This window comes from Rhinoderma darwinii, chromosome 1 (assembly GCF_050947455.1).
Source record: "Rhinoderma darwinii isolate aRhiDar2 chromosome 1, aRhiDar2.hap1, whole genome shotgun sequence".
Lineage (NCBI taxonomy): Eukaryota > Metazoa > Chordata > Amphibia > Anura > Rhinodermatidae > Rhinoderma > Rhinoderma darwinii.
In genome coordinates, this window is record NC_134687.1 from 398,541,617 (window position 1) to 398,559,205 (window position 17,589).

Genomic DNA, 17,589 nt, shown 5'->3' on the forward strand with positions numbered 1-17,589 from the left:
ATATATATATACATACACTATAGAGCTCTGTAACAATTAGTCCTCTTCTCTCTCCGTCACCCTGGATCGCTGTGAGGGGAGAGTGAAGAGGGCTATATACACACGACCGTGAAAAGAATGACGTCAACAACGAATCAACTGTCAGTTTTTCATGGCTGTTTTGCATCAATGTGTCTCAAAATTTTAATCCCTCTGACAGTTTTTTAACCGTCATTTGCCATCCGTTTTTCATGGACGTTAAGAAAAATGGATGAATTTTTTTCGTTAGGGCTTTTGTCCCAACCTCCTGAAAACACCACAGTGCCCATGTAGATAGTGATGCAATACCACTGTATATAGTGCCACATTGCCCACATAAATAGTGCCAGTGCCCACATAGATAGTGCACACTGTAAATAGTTCCACAGTGCCCACATAGTGCCACAGTTTTCCCTGTAGATAATGCCCACTTAGTGCCACACACAGTGCCCATGTAGATAGCGCCACAGTGTCCCCTGTAGATAGTACCAATATAATGCCACAGTACCCATGTAGATAGTGCCACACCCCCTGTATATAGCGCCACCTCCCCTGTAGATAGCAACATCCCCCCTGTATTTAGCAATATCCCCGCTGCAGATAGCGCCATCCCCCCAGTAAATTGCACCCCCTTCCTCCAAATAGCACCACTGTAGCTCCCTGTAGGACCGGAAACCCTCTGGCCGAAGATTCCGCTCCTACAGGAAGCCCCTGATGTCTCTGTCCATATATGGACAGTGACGTCAGGGGTTAACTCTAAAAGCGGAATCCCCTGCCAGAGCGGAGATTCTGCTCCAGGAGTAGCCCCTGACCTCACTGTCCATATATAGATAGTGACACCAGGGGCTTCTCCAGTAGCAGAACCCCCTGACACAGAGCGATCTGACATGGGGGATTCTGCTCCTAGAGAGAGCAGCTGACGTCATTGTCCATATATGTGTTGGCCGGGGATTCCGCTCCTAGAGTGTGCCACTAACGTCACTGTGCAAATGGACAGTGACTTCAGGGGCTCTGTCTAAAAGCGGAATCCCCAGCCAGTGCGATCTGACACAGGGGATTCCGCTCCTAGAGTCAGTACAGGTGGCGCTATTTACAGTGGGGGGTGTGATGGAAAGACGGTGGGGGGCTCCCTCATTAAATCCGTTCCAGGCTGCCGACGTCTATACACGTGCTAACTGCATGGGGCATCGGCAGTTAGAACGTACACAGCCGTATGGCAGTTGTGAAGGGGTTAAAGTGAGGCTCTGTAGTGACTACGGTTATTTTGATCCTTTGTAATTTCATTATTTTTGCCGGTATATTTGTTCGCTGAGGATGTGGGTGCATAGTTGATGGTGAAACTGCAGTCAAGCAGGCTGTAAAACATCAGTATTGGAAATTATCCATGTGACATGAATTAACTGCTCTCATGACATAAGAGATATGAACCTAATGCTTACATTCATTGTGTTAGGTGTGTACATTCCTTCACGGTGACACAGAGCACATGATTTGGGGAAAGATTGTGTCATTGCTGTGACTTGTAGGCTACTTCAATATTACCCTATGGGAAAAAAAAGTTGCCAGTGAAAATCGTAAAAAAAAAAACAACAACTATTATTTTTACCATAGTGAAGCATTAAAATTGCTTGCCAGTCATGGAAATTATGTGATTTTACCACAAATCAGTGACCACTCTGTGTAACCTTGGAGCCATAGCCTTATTAATTTCTATTTTTCTTGTATTATCTAATTTTATTCATTCTTTTACACTATTGTGCAGCATATTGGATGTCAGACAATTGGATGCCATTTTATTATATATGTTAATAAAGAATGTGTTCATGTGCGTATTATATGGCTCCCTGCACATGCTGCAGATTTTGTTGCAGAAATCCATACAGAGCAGAAAAAAACCCATTTAGATGAATGAAACAGATGTTTATTCACAGAAATTTTTGTAACAAAATTTGCAATGTGTGTAGGGGGCCTATAAGATCTAGGCGTGAATCTCCCATGTAATAAGAATGTCAGCGCCATATGATCCTACATTTAGGCTATACACCAATGGTTGTAAATGGGTAGTTGGCCACAAAACAAAAGGAACAATTTACTTGGCCCATTCCACTGTCCTAAAAGGAGAAATAAAACCCTTTTTGTTCCTATAAATGTCACACAGAATTGCCAGTAATGATACTCTCTCCGAGCTCTACATCACAGAAGCCTCGGTTTACATAACAAGCCTTAAACCTCTGCATGAAGGTGGAATAAATGTTGTGTGCTCTGATTTTATGCTGGAGACACCGAGTTAGTAAAGGGTATAAATGTGTTAATGGTGAAAGCCTCTCGAAGCATTTTAAGATTCCAGGTCAGTGTATTTGTTAAAGAAAATCTGCAACAAACTTGGGTTAAGTGCATGTGAATGTGGTTTTACAGAATCACATTCACATAGTGCCAGAGAAAAACTGCCTGGATTTGAAGACATTCTTCGGATTTTCAACACATGTCAATTTTGTCACGGATTTCAAGCGCTGCCACTGCTTGGTATAGCGCATTGTTTTTGTACACATTGTGTGAATAGGATTTTCACAAATCTAAACTTAACCAGTTCGGGACCGGGCTATTTTGCGCCTTCAGGACCAGACACCATTTAGCCCTTTTTAGCACGCGTTAGTTAAATGGCTATAACTTTTTTATTTGTTGGGCTAACGACGTGATTTTTTGCGATGTTTTTTTCCGTAGACAATGCAGGTTTCTTTTTTTATCGTTTTTATACACACCTTTTTTGCTATTTTAGAGTTTTTATTCATAAAGTTTGAAAATAATAGTAAAAAAATAAGCTTTTTTATGTTTCAGCTATTTTTTTTGCTAATAACATAGTTTTACCCTAAAATAGACCTTTTATTTGTGATAGTCATTGTCTACCGTAAATTTTAATATATTACATGTCTATATTAGGGTAATTTGGTCAGCGCTAGTGTTACAAAAATGATTGGCGGAGAGGGAACGTTTTTTTTGGGGTGGGTATTTTATGTGTATTTATTATTATTTTTTTTTTTGCACTTTACTTTACTATCTTTTTTATTACTATGGTCTGTCCCTCAAAAGGTCAAAAAAGACCTTTGGGGAACTTTATATATATTTTTTCTTTCTTTTACACCATCTTTTTCCACTGTAACTGGAGCTGCACAGCAGCCCCAGTTACAGGGGAAATCAGCCCTCTCATAGTGACGATAGTCACTAATAGGGCTGTGCTGGGTCTTGTAAGACCCAGCAGCAGTCTCTCAGTAACGGCACCCGGCGATCATGTGACAAGTCACATGAACACCGGGAGGAATAGAGACAGCGCCGCTGCTGCTGTCTCTATTCCTATACACAGCGTTCATTGAGCGCTGTGTAAAAAGACATTGGAGAAGACAGAAGCAGCGAAAGTTGCTTCTATCCTCTCCTCAGGGTCCCCGGCAGTCACTGACAGCCGGAGACCCGACATTCAGCTGCCCGATAGCGCGGGCAGCAAGCTAAAACCCGAGCCGTAAAAAGTCTATGGCTCGGGTTTTAAGGACCCTGACCGCTGGCCGTAAAAATACAGCCAGCGGTCGAGAACCAGTTAATAGATTGAAACTTCCAGCCATTGGGGTAAATTAACACAAGCCCAAAACGTTCCAAAAACATCACGTGTCAAAAGTACCTTGAGATTATTTATTTTAGAGTGCCCGTACACTCTAGCATGCCAAGGGGCCAAGAAACGTGCAGCAAAATCGCAAGTTGTTTTACCGCAATTTGCTGTGCGGTTTTCAGCTGCACAGCTTGTACAGGTGAGAAACATTGAAGCCGTGTTCTACACCTCTGCAAGCTGTGCGGCCCTAAACTGCAGCAATTCACAGTAAAACCTAGTACGGGCTGGCTAAACTAGTCTTGGATGTGTAGCACAGCTGCTGCATGTACATGTGCATAGGTATCAGTTGTTGATAATGAATAATCAGATTCATTCATTTCTGCCATGTGAAGCTGTGAAACTGGTCCTTAGGTTAGTCTCACAGTTTTTTTTGTGCTCGTAAACCCTGGCCCCAACCGGGGGGTCTGATGACACAAACTAGCAGCATCATGGGGACCTATTACTTCGCATCATGAGACCTGCTCGTGTGAAACTGGCCATAATCAGATATACCAAGTATCCTATATTTCACAACTATGCATTATACCTAGTATTGTTACCTGTCATTAGGGTTAGACCTCATGCACATGGCCGTGCCTGTAATCCTTGGAGTATGGGAGCGCGGCCCGTATAATATGAAAAGTAGGACATGCGCCATAATTCCTGGCACGGTTCTACAGCACAGACCGAATAGAACTGAATGGGTCCGTAATTGCGGACCTTATTACGGTCCGCAATTACGGAGATTTTTTACGGTCATGTGCACGGGGCCTATCTATGTAAAACATACCGGGGGAGATTTACAATACAAAATCCAAATTGTATTCTTGTCGCGGTTTTTGCAACACCATAAACCGCAACAAAAATGGCAAGTAATTACACCCTTTATGAAAGTTTTGAAAAGTGTTAGAAAGGAGGATGACTAAGAGAAATGGTAAAATGCAATATATGTTTAACCCCTAACCGCATGACTCAGTAACTCGCGGGAAGTTACTTTCCGCACGAGGACGTATAGTTACTGAACCGTTCCCGGTGTACACTCTGAGTGACAGTGTGTATCGTTGAACCAGGAGAGCAAACTGGGAACTGGAAGAGCAAACCCTTCCCGGGACTTGTAGTTAAGTTCGTGAATAGTAACTATGCCCCCCCCCCCGTCCCATGTGACCAGCAATGCACCAATAGCAGCGGTCCATTGCAGGAGATTGTTGTGATTGGTGGGTCTGGTCAGACCCACCAATCACAGTGCGTTTTCACCCAGGTGAAAAATACCGGACACAGGCTCTGGTCTCTAGAGGGTGAAGAGAAGTTGGAGAGATCAGAGCCTGTGTCATGTTCTGAGCCCCCAAGAGTGAAATAAAGAGAATAACCCCTCGTTTCCAGCTCCCCTGTTTCCAGTGTATGAACCTACCACCTCCCAGTGTATAAGGGAGATTTATTTTTTTCGCCATAATTCACTAAAAATAATAATTAGATTTAGTTGTTAGGTAGTTGTCTAGCTCGTCTACGTCAATTCGTCACGTCAGTTTTCAGTTAGCCAGTGTCAATCCATCGCGTCAGTTCATCAGTGTCAATCTGTTGTGTCAGTTGTGTCAATCCGTAGCGTCTGTGTCAGTCCGTTGCGTCGCTTGTCAGTTAGTCAGCATCAATCCGTCACTGTCATTCGTGACACTTGTCGTCCAGCGTCAGTAAGTGTCAGTTAGTAAGTGTAGTAAGTGTTACTGTTATATAAAAAAATTGTGTTTGTTAGTGTTTTATGTGAAGGACAGGACAAAACAGCCCCCAAACTGTCCCCCCGTCCTGACCACAACTGGAAAGATAGTGTGGGACCTCCTGCACCCACTGTTTGATCAGGGTACAACTTGTACTTGAACAACTAGTGCACAACTGCACCCCTGTTCAAATCTCTTGTAGACAAAAAAAACTGTGGCGTGTGGGAAGGTGCGAAAAAACAAGTGTCACCTTCCCAAGACCCTCATCGGCCAACCCCCTGAAAATTGGCGAAAGCAGGGCATTGCTGCAGGATGGAGTCCTGTGTCTCAAATATAGAGACAAAAAAGATGTCTGCATGTTGACATCTATGCATGATGCCAGCTGCACCCCTGTCCCCACATGTGGATTCACATTATCCACAATCATGCCTGTGTGCATTCAGGCATATAATACATTCATGGGGGCAGGGCTGGCCTTAGGTTGAATGACGCCCCTTACGGGACTCTCTATTGCAGCCCCCTAAACAAACAAAAAATTAACCATATATATATATAGACATGCACATACTGGAACATATTTACTGTACATACATAAAGACAGATATTTAGACATACAGGTCAAATATACATACACACATTCTGCAATATATACATACATGTAAATATATAGACGTACAGACACACACACACACACACACACACACACACACACACACACACACACACACACACACACACACAGCAGATAAATACACAGACAGGAACATATACAAGTACATAAGAGGCACATATATACAAGCACAAAGACACATTCACAAACAGACCCATATATACCCACACAAGCACAGATATACACAGTGCAGATAATGTAGTAGATTTCACATGCAGTCCTATGTAACACCACAGATAACACAGTGATAACTCTCTGAGTACAGATAATGTAGTAGATTTCACATGCAGTCCTATGTAACACCAGATAACACACAGTGATAACTCTCTGAGTACAGATAATGCAGTAGATGTTACCTGCAGTCCTAAGTAACAACAAAATTAACACAATGATAACTCTCCAGGTACAGATCATATAGTAGATGATAATTATACCCACAGGCACATATAAACACACACACACACACACACACACACACACACACACACACACACACACACACAGAGGCATATATGTAAATATATATATATATATATATATATATATACACTACCGTTCAAAAGTTTAGGGTCACTTAGAAATTTCCTTATTTTTGAAAGAAAAGCACAGTTTTTTTCAATGAAGATAACATTAAATGAATCAGAAATACACTCTATACATTGTTAATGTGCTAAATGACTATTCTAGCTGCAAATGTCTGGTTTTTAATGCAATATCTACATAGCTGTATAGAGCCCCATTTCCAGCAACCATCACTCCAGTGTTCTAATGGTACATTGTGTTTGCTAACTGTGTTAGAAGGCTAATGGATGATTAGAAAACACTTGAAAACCCTTGTGCAATTATGTTAGCACCGCTATAAACAGTTTTGTTGTTTAGAGGAGCTATAAAACTGACCTTCCTTTGAGCTAGTTGAGAATCTGGAGCATTACATTTGTGGGTTCCATTAACCCCTTAACGCTCCATGACCTACTATTAGGTCATGCTAACTGTAGCGTTCGCGCTCAGTGACCTAATAGTAGGTCATGGAGTAAACACGGCGCCGTTCGCGCGGGGCGCGTTCATGAGCTGTGATAGCTGCTGTTTCCGACAGCAGACTATCACTGCTCAATGTGCCGGGACCGATCGCGGAGCTCCCCCGCCGATTAACCCCTCAGAAGCCGCGTTCAATAGCGATCGCGGCTTCTTAGGGGTTAATCCGCCATCGCCGGCCTGCTACACGATAGCGGCCGGCGATGGTGACTATGGCAACCGGACACCAAACAATGGCGTCCGGCTATGCCATAGACGGAAGCCTAGTGGGTCCTGACAACGTCAGGACCCACTATGCTTGCTGTCAGTGAGTAGCTGACAGCTCTAATACACTGCACTACGCATGTAGTGCAGTGTATTAGAATAGCGATCAGGGCCTCCTGCCCTCATGTCCCCTAGTGGGACAAAGTAATAAAGTAAAAAAAAAGTTAAAAAAAGATGTGTAAAAATAAGAAAATAAAAGTTTTAAAAGTAATAAAAGTAAAAGTCCCACTTTTTCCCTTATCAGTCATTTATAATTAATTTAAATATATAAACAAACAAATAAACTATACATAATTGGTATCGCCGCGTCCGTAACGGCCTGAACTACAAAATTATTTTGTTATTTATCCCGCACGGTGAACGCCGTAAAAAAATATATTAATAAACCGAACCACAATCACAATTGTTTGGTCACTTCACCTCCCAAAAAATGGAATAAAAAGAGATCAAAAAGTCGCATGTCCCGAAAAATGGTAATGATTGAAACTTCAGTTCGTTACGCAAAAAATAAGTCCTCGCACGGCTTTATTGATTGAAAAATAAAAACGTTCTGGCTCTTAGAATAAGACAACACAAAAAGTGAATGATTGTTTACAAAACGTATTTTATTGTGCAAACGCCATAAGACATCAAAAAAAACTATAAACATCTGGTATCGCCGTAATCGTATCGCCCCGCAGAATAAAGTGAATATGTCATTTATAGCGCACGGTGAACGCTGTAAAAAAAAAAGTATACAAAAACAATAGTAGAATTGCTGTTTATTAGTCACCGCGCCACCTAAAAATGGAATAAAAACTGATCAAAAAGCCGCATGCACCCCAAGAAAACTACAATGGATTCCTCAAGGGGTCTAGTTTCAAAATTGGGGTAACTAATGGGGGGTTTCCAATGTTTTGGCACCACAAGACCTCTTCAAACCGGACATGGTGCCTAATAAAAAAGAGGGCTCAAAATCCGCTAGGTGCTCCTTTGCTTCGGAGGCCGGCGCTTCAGTCCATTACCGCCCGAGGGCCACATGTGGGATATTTCTCTAAACTGCAGAATCTGGGCAATAAGTATTAAGTTGCGTTTCTCTGATAAATCATTTTGTGTTATTAAAAAAATGGTATAAAAAGAGTAAATTTCACCTCTACTTTGCTCTAAATTTCTGTGAAACACCTAAAGGGTTCATAAACTTTCTAAATGCTGTTGTGAATACTTTGAGGGGTCTAGTTTCTAAAATGGGGTGTTTGATAGGGGTTTCTAATATATGGGCCCCTCAAAGCAACTTCAGAAATGAACTGGAACCTAAAAAAATAAATAAATGAGGCAATACTTCGCTTCTTACATTATACTGATAATGAGCCGTGCCCACCCCGAGATGACCCCAGTTTTGACCGTTTGTATAAACGGAGACCCCTATTAGACCGTTCCAGTGCCCGGTTTTCCCAAGCATACACCCCCGAGAAGTGTTTTTCTATTGATGAGTCCCTGGTACATTTTAAAGGGAGGGTTCAATTCCGCCAGTACCTGCCAGGTAAGAGGGCAAGGTATGGCGTGAAGATGTATAAGCTGTGCGAGAGTGCATCCGGGTATACCTACAGATTTAGGATATATGAAGGAAAGGCCACCCGCAAACCAGACTGCATCCTGGACTACAATAGGTACATGGGAGGGATGGATTTGTCAAATCAAGTCCTGAAGCCCTACAGCGCCATGCGGTGTGGTATAAGAAGCTGGCCGGGCACATCATACAGATGGCTTTGTACAATGCGTACGTGCTACGTCGATGTGCAGGCCAGAGGGGAACTTTCCTGGAATTTCAAGATCTAATCTTTAGGGACCAGGAAGGGGGGGCACCCAGTACTTCTGGAAGCGAGGCCACACGCATCGTACCAGGGTAACACTTTCCAGGAGAAGTTCCCCAAACCGGTGGAAAGGGAAAGAGTCAAAAGAGGTGCAGAGTCTGCTATAAGAGGGGGATAAGGAACAACACAATATACCAATGTGACACGTGTCCCGAAAAACCAGGGCTCTGTATAAAAGATTGTTTTAAAATGTATCATACATCCCTTGATTTTTAATTTACCCTGATGCACTCCGCACAGCTTACCCCCCTCATCTTTCCCTTCTGAGCCCTGCCGTATGCCCAGGCAGCTGATAACAGCCACATGTAGGGTATTGCCGTACCCAGGAGAACCCACATTACAATTTAAGGGGTGTATATCTCCGGTGGCGCATGCTGGGCACACTATATTGGACACTGAAATGGCATATATATATATAAAATTGCAAATCTCACACTGCACCATCTGCTGCGCATTATCTTTTACACAGTACCTGTGGGGTCAAAATGCTCACTACACCTCTAGATGAATGTCTTAAGGGGTGTAGTTTTTAAAATGGGGTCACTTCTCGGGGGTTTCAACTGTACTGGTACCTCAGGGGCTTCTGCATACATGACTTAGCACCAGAAAAGCTCCAGTAGGCCAAATGGTGGTCCTTTTCTTCTGAGCCCTCCCATGGGCCCAAACGGCAGTTTATCACCACAAATGGGGTATTGCCGCACTAAGGACAAATTGGGCAACAAAATGGGGTATGTTGTTCCCTGTGAAAATAAGAAATTTTGATCAAAAATGACATCTTATTGGAAAAAATATCATTTTTTTCATTTCACAGCCCAATTCAAATAGGTGCTGTGAAAAAACTGTGCGGTCAAAATGATAACAAAAACCATAAATGAATTCCTTGAGGGGTGTAGTTTCCAAAATGGGGTCACTTCTGGTGGGTTTCCATTGCTTTGATACCTCTGGGGCTCTGCAAATGCGACATGGCACCCGAAAACCAATCCAGCAAAATCTGGACTCCAACAAACACATAGCGTTCCTTTCCTTCTGAGCCCTCCCATGGGCCCAAACGGCAGTTTATCACCACAAATGGGGTATTGCCGCACTAAGGACAAATTGGGCAACAAAATGGGGTATGTTGTTCCTTGTGAAAATAAGAAATTTTGATCAAAAATGACATCTTATTGGAAAAAATATCATTTTTTTCATTTCACAGCCCAATTCAAATAGGTGCTGTGAAAAAACTGTGCGGTCAAAATGATAACAAAAACCATAAATGAATTCCTTGAGGGGTGTAATTTCCAAAATGGGGTCACTTCTGGTGGGTTTCCATTGTTTTGATACCTCAACACCTCTTCAAACCTGGCATGCTGCCTAAAATATATTCTAATAAAAAAGAGGCCTCAAAATGCACTAGGTGCTTCTTTGCTTCTAGGGCTTGTGTTTTATTCCACGAGCGCACTAGAGGCACATGTGGGACATTTCTAAAAACTGCAGAATCTGGACAATACATATTTAGTAGTATTTCTCTGGTAAAACCTTCTCTGTTACTAAAAAAAAATTGAATAAAATTGAAATTCAGCAGAAAAAATGAAATTTGCAAATTTCATTTCCACTTTGCTTTAATTCCTGTGAAATGCCTGAAGGGTTAAAAAACTTTCTATATGCTGTTTTGAATACTTTGAGGGGTCTAGTTTTTAAAATGGGGTGTTTTATGGGGGTTTCTAATACATAGGCCCCTCAAATCCACTTCAGAACTGAACTGGCACCTTCAAAAAAAGGCTTTTGAAATTTTCTTAAGAATTTGAGAAATTGCTGTTTATGTTCTAAGCCTTGTAATGTCCAAGAAAAATAAAATAATGTTCAAAAAACGATGCCAATCTAAAGTAGACATATGGGAAATGTGAACTAGTAACTATTTTGGGTGGTATAACCGTCTGTTTTTCAAGCAGATACATTTAAATTCTGAAAAATGCTATTTTTTGTAAATTTTGTCTAAATTTTGCAATTTTTCACAAATAAAGACTGAATATATCGACCAAATTTTACCACAAACATGAAGCCCAAAGTGTCACGAGAAAACAATCTCAGAATCGCTTGGATAGGTTTAAGCATCCCGACGTTATTACCACATAAAGGGAAATATGTCAGATTTGAGAAATGGGCTCTGAGCCTTAAGGCCCAAACTAGGCTGCGTCCTTAAGGGGTTAAACTCTCAAAATGGCTAGAAAAAGAGAGCTTTCATGTGAAACTCGACAGTCTACTCTTGTTCTTAGAAATTAAGGCTATTCCATGCGAGAAATTGCCAAGAAAAAGGAAGATTTCCTACAACGGTGTGTACTACTCCCTTCAGAGGACAGCACAAACAGGCTCTAACCAGAGTAGAAAGAAAAGTGGGAGGCCCCGCTGCACAACTGAGCAACAAGACAAGTACATTAGAGTCTCTAGTTTGAGAAATAGACGCCTAAAAGGTCCTCAACTGGCAGCTTCATTAAATAGTACCCGCAAAACGCCAGTGTCAACGTCTAAAGTAAAGAAGCGACTCCGGGATGCTGGCCTTCAGGGCAGAGTGGCAAAGAAAAAGCCATATCTGAGACTGGCTAATAAAAGGAAAAGATTAATATGGGCAAAAGCACACAGACATTGGACAGAGAAAGATTGGAAAAAAGTGTTATGGACAGACGAATCGAAGTTTGAGGTGTTTGGATCACACAGAAGAACATTTGTGAGACGCAGAACAACTGTAAAGATGCTGGAAGAGTGCCTGACGCCATCTGTCAAGCATGGTGGAGGTAATGTGATGGTCTGGGGTTGCTTTTGTGCTGGTAAAGTGGGAGATTTGTACAAGGTAAAAGGGATTTTTAATAAGGAAGGCTATCACTCCATTTTGCAATGCCATGCCATACCCTGTGGACAGCGCTTGATTGGAGCCAATTTCATCCTACAACAGGACAATGACCCAAAGCACACCTCCAAATTATGCAAGAACTATTTAGTGAAGAAGCAGGAAGCTGGTATTCTATCTGTAATGGAGTGGCCAGCGCAGTCACCAGATCTCAACCCCATAGAGCTGTTGTGGGAGCAGCTTGACCGTATGGTACGCAAGAAGTGCCCATCAAGCCAATCCAACTTGTGGGAGGGGCTTCTGGAAGCATGGGGGGAAATTTCTCCCGATTACCTCAGCAAATTAACAGCTAGAATGCCAAAGGTCTGCAATGCTGTAATTGCTGCAAATGGAGCATTCTTTGACGAAAGCAAAGTTTGAAGGAGAAAATTATTATTTGAAATAAAAATCATTATTTCTAACCTTGTCAATGTCTTGACTATATTTTCTAGTCATTTTGCAACTCATTTGATAAATATAAGTGTGAGTTTTCATGGAAAACACAAAATTGTCTGGGTGACCCCAAACTTTTGAACGGTAGTGTATGTATATATATATATATATATATATATATATATATATATGTGTGTGTATATGTATGTATATTATGAAGTGCACTTTCAAACTGGAGATACACTTTAAAAAATAATATTTCCATTAATTAATTGCCATGGATTGGTTAAAGTTTTATAGATTACTATATATGAAAATGTTAAGGGCAGCAGAGTATATAAGGGGCAGCAGTGTATATAAGGGACAGCAGCGTATATAAGAGGCAGTAGAGCATATAAGGAGCAGCAGAGCTTATAAGGGGCAGCATATCTTATAAGGGGCAGCAGGGTGTATAAGGGGCAGCATGGTATATAAGGGGCTGAAGAGTATATAAAGGGCAGCAGGGTATATAAGGGACAGCAGGGTATATAAGGGGCAGCAGGGTATATAAGGTGCAGCAGGGTATAGAAGGTGCAGCAGGGTATACAAGGGACAGCTGGGTATATAAGGGGCAGCAGGATATATAAGGGGCAGCAGGATATATAGGGGGCAGAAGGGTATATACGGGGCAGCAGGGTATATAAGGAACAGCAGGGTATATAAGGGGCAGCAGGGTATATAAGGGGCAGTAGAGTATATAAGGGTCAGCAGGTTATATCTGGGGCAGCAAAGTATATGGGCAGCATCAGGGTATAGAGGGGCAGCAGGGTATATAAAGGGCAGCAGTGTATATAAGGTGCAGCAGAGTATATAAGGGTCAACAGGTTATATAAGGTGAAGCATGGTATATAAGGGACAACAGGATATATAGGGGGCAACAGGATATATAGGGGGAAACAGGGTATATAGGGGGCAGCACAGATATCTTCATTTTATCTGTTCTACTTTAATATTGAACACTCACTTTTACAAAAAGACAAACACATGCAGACAGATATATACACACACATACTGTAACATATACACATACAAACACAGAGACACATACTGTATACACACTACACACACACATATACACACAGACACACATAGAAACTTACTATCTCTCTATGCTGACAGGATCACAGGCTTCTTGCAGGACGAGCTGTGGGCGGAGCTTCCTCATCTGATCTTACTCCTCGGCTCTTATTTACTCCGTGTGTGTAACTGAGCAAAGGACAGAGCAGAGCAGAGCCCAGTGGCACCCCCTGCATGTTGGGAGGGTGCAGTGCCCTGTCCACTTGCACAGGTCGCAAAATTTGGTACAAGAAATTGGCAGTGAACCTAGTCCAGATGTATGATCTGCACAATTTTTTTAGGCCAATGCTTTTCCCCAAAAATCATCCAAGTAAAATTAAGGCCTCAAAATCTTTGTGGTGCTCCTTCACTTCCAGGCACGTTTTTTCAGAAAAAAAAAAGTAGATTTTCATCTTCACAGACTAATTCCAATAAATTCAGCAAAAAACCTGTGGGGTCAAAATGCTAACAATACGCTAGAAAAATTCATTGAGGGGTGCAAAATAGGGTCACATTTGGGGGGTGGGGGGTTTCCACCCAGGGCTTTGTAAACGCGACATGGCACCGAAAACCATTCCAACAAATTCTATGCTCCAAAATCCAAATGGCACTCCTTCCCTTCTGAGCCCTGCCGTGGCTCAGAAGGGAAACAGTTTATTACCACATATGGGGTATTGCCATAATCGGGAGAAATTGCAAATGTTGGTGCTTTTTCTCCTTTATTTGTTGCAAAAATTTTAAATGTCTGTTTTTTCATAGAAAAGGTAGATTTTCATTTTCACACACAAATTCAAATAAATTAAAGAAAAAACGGTGGGGTCAAAATGCAAACTATACCCCTAGATAAACTCCTTAAGGGGTGTAGTTTCCACAATGGGGTCACTTTTGGGGGGGTTTCCATTTTTTTGGCCCCTTCAGGCCGTTTCAAATGCGACATGGCACCGAAAACCATTCCAACATAATCTGCGTTCCAAAATCCAAATGGTGCTCTATCCCTTCTGAGCCCTGCCTCAGAAGGGAAGCAGTTTATTACCACTTATGGGGTATTGCCATAGTCGGGAGAAATTGCAAATGTTAAGGTGCTTTTTCTCCTTTATTCCTTGCAAAAAATAAAAATGTCTACATTTTTTTCAGAAAAAAAGTAGATTATCATTTTCACAGACTAATTCAAATAAATTTAGCCAAAAAAACGGTGGGCTTTCCAAAAATGGGCTCACTTTTGTGGGGTTTCCACTGTTTTGGCACCACAAGATGTATGTATTTTGGGGTACATACAATTTATTGATTAACTTTTATTAAACTGTTTTTTTGGGGCCATTGATTTTTAGGATTTGTTTTTATGTTATTCACCGTGTGGTATGAATAACATGTTAACTTTTTTTATGGGTTATGATTATGGTCATACCAAATATGTATACTTTTTTTTTATGGTTCTTCTTTGTGGGGAGAGATGTAGGTGCAGCTTGGTGCGGGAAGCGGTTAAAAGCGATAAATTAAATAGATGACCGTGTAATGCATCAATGCACCAGGTCCAAAAAGGGGCAATTATCACGTAGACGAGCGTTCACAGAGTGCTCATTCCCGATCATTGCCCTGTGTAAACAGGGCAACGATCAGCCAACGAATGAGCAAATGCTCATTCATTCATCGGCTGATTGTATCGTTTATGCTGCAGAAAATATTTTGTTGGCAGAACATCTCCCTGTGTAAACAGGGAGGTGTGCTGCCAACATAATAGAAATGTATGGGGACATACGATCGCAGTAATGTTCGCTCGTCCCCATACATTTCTCCTTGTGAAAGGAGCAATCGAGCGCCGATCAATGAGCTGTCTATTTGATCGCCGCTTGTTTACACGGGCCCTAGTTGGGCCATGTAAGAGGACCCTTTCAGAGCTGCTCTCCGTTGGACAGGGGTTGTTGTGGTGAGACAGCCCCTTTAATTACTTTTTGTGTTATTTGATTTCTCCTGTCATTTTGCTGTCCTATTCCAGCTTCACATTAGTTATTTCGAGTTGTTTGCGACTTTTATATGCCACAAGTTGCAATTTGGCAGTTTGATGGAAAAAGGCAGGGTTACACCCAAAACATTGCATGTTGTAATAAAAACACCTTGTTTTTTCACTACCTCCTGTATGGGTTCCATATTTGACTTTACTGGTTTTTATTTTATGTCCAATTGGTGGGTATCACTGTGACCACAATTATTTGCAGAAAGATGAGACAGATTTATTAAGAGGCATCTTATTCCAGTGGAGCAGAAAGCTAAGACTGGCATATGAAATGCCAATTTTAGTAAATCTGCCCTTTAGTTTAAAAAAAATTAGAGTAAAGAAACTTACCATTAGACCACCTTTAGACAAGGTAGAAAATTTCAGATGCAGATTAGTGATACATGCGGATTTTGCTTTGAATTTCACCCTTTGCACTGTAAATGTTTAAATAGGCTGCATAAATCCTTCACACTTAGGTCATACTGTTTTTTTTGTGTGCAGCTTTATACCATATTAACCCCTTTCCTCCGCAGCCATTTTTCAGAATTTCGTTTTCGCTTTTTCCTCCCCACCTTCAAAAAGCAATAATTTTTTGGTCGAGCAGCTGCACACAAGCCTAAGATCACCATGCACAATCACAGCTCCCTTCTTTGCAATTCACCCCACCAAGATCAAGGCCTGGCCATGGTGGGATGACATCATAGGTTAGAGACCTTACAATGGAACTGATCCTGGAATTCCTTGCTTGATTTTCAGCCCCCTTGGGCAGATTCCAGGCGTGTTTCCTGTAGTTACCTGTGAGTACCTGTGTTTGACCTGGCTCTGTCTCGACTCCCCTTGATTCAGTTGTCCATGAAATGACCTGTGGCCTTGATCCTGACCTTGTCTCCGAATACTGATTTCTAGACTTGATGTTTCTCGCCTGTTACCAACCTGGATCCATTTGACCCAGATAATGTTTAAATCCGCCATCTACAACCTGACCGTCTATTGTGGACTATCCTGGGGACCATAACCTTCAAATCCTACAGGCAAGGTCCACACCCAGGGACGTAACTAGGAAAGACTGGGCCCCGTAGCAAACTCTTGACTGGGGCCCCCCCAGGTGCCACACACAGCCCTCCTTATAGATAGTGCCCCCCGTATATTGTGCCATGCAGCCCTCCTGTGGGCAGTGCTATACAGCCCCAGCTGTAGACAGTGTCACACCCCACTTGTAGATAGTGCTCGATGCCCCCCCTTGTAGATAGTTCCATACAGCCCCCCCTGTAGATATCGCTATAAAGCCCCCTCTGTATATAGTGCCATACAGCTACCACTGTCTATAGTGCCACACAACCCCCCTCCCTTGTATATAGTGCCACACAGCCCCCACTTAGTAGATAGTGCCACACAGCCCCCACTTAGTATATAATGCCACGCACAGACCCCTGTAGATTACGGCACACACATCCCCCTGTAGATAGAGCCACATCCCTCCCCCTTGTAAATAGTGCCACACAGCCCCCCTTAATAGTGCCACACAGCCCCTTGTATATAGTGCCACACAGCTCCCCCATGTGTATAGTGCCACACAGCTCCCCCTCGTGTATAGTGCCACACAGCCCCCAAGTAGTACAAGGCAGTGGCGCATTAGAGAAAGTTGTATCAGCCAGGGGGATGTCAATCAAACATGGAAAGGTGGGTTTGGAGGCAGGACTATGTGACTCTTCAGAATAGCGGCACCGCGCCATGACACTTTAATGAATAAATAGCATATAGTGCGCGCACGTTTTAAAAGTGGCTTTTATAGATTTTGCTGCATCTGAAAAAAAACATACATTTGGAAATATTGTCAGGTCATGTATTACCGCATGCAGGGCCGGCCTTAGGATAGATGGTGCCCTGTGCGAAATTATCTTTTGGCGCCCCACCCCATCATATAAAAAATGCCCCATAAAAAAAGGATAATGCCCCCACACAATAATGTCCTATATAGTGCCCCCACACAGTATAATGCCCCTTTAGTGCCCCCCATACAGTATAATAATATTTAATAATATATTATAACCCCTTCAAGGACACAGTA

At 42.2% G+C, this 17,589-nt stretch overlaps 1 protein-coding gene across 1 annotated transcript in view; it reads left to right on the plus strand.

The window, feature by feature from the left end:
- The window catches only part of LOC142758014 (uncharacterized), a 77,540-nt gene that overhangs the window by 52,015 nt on the left and 7,936 nt on the right, over window positions 1–17,589 (plus strand). The window lies entirely within an intron of this gene.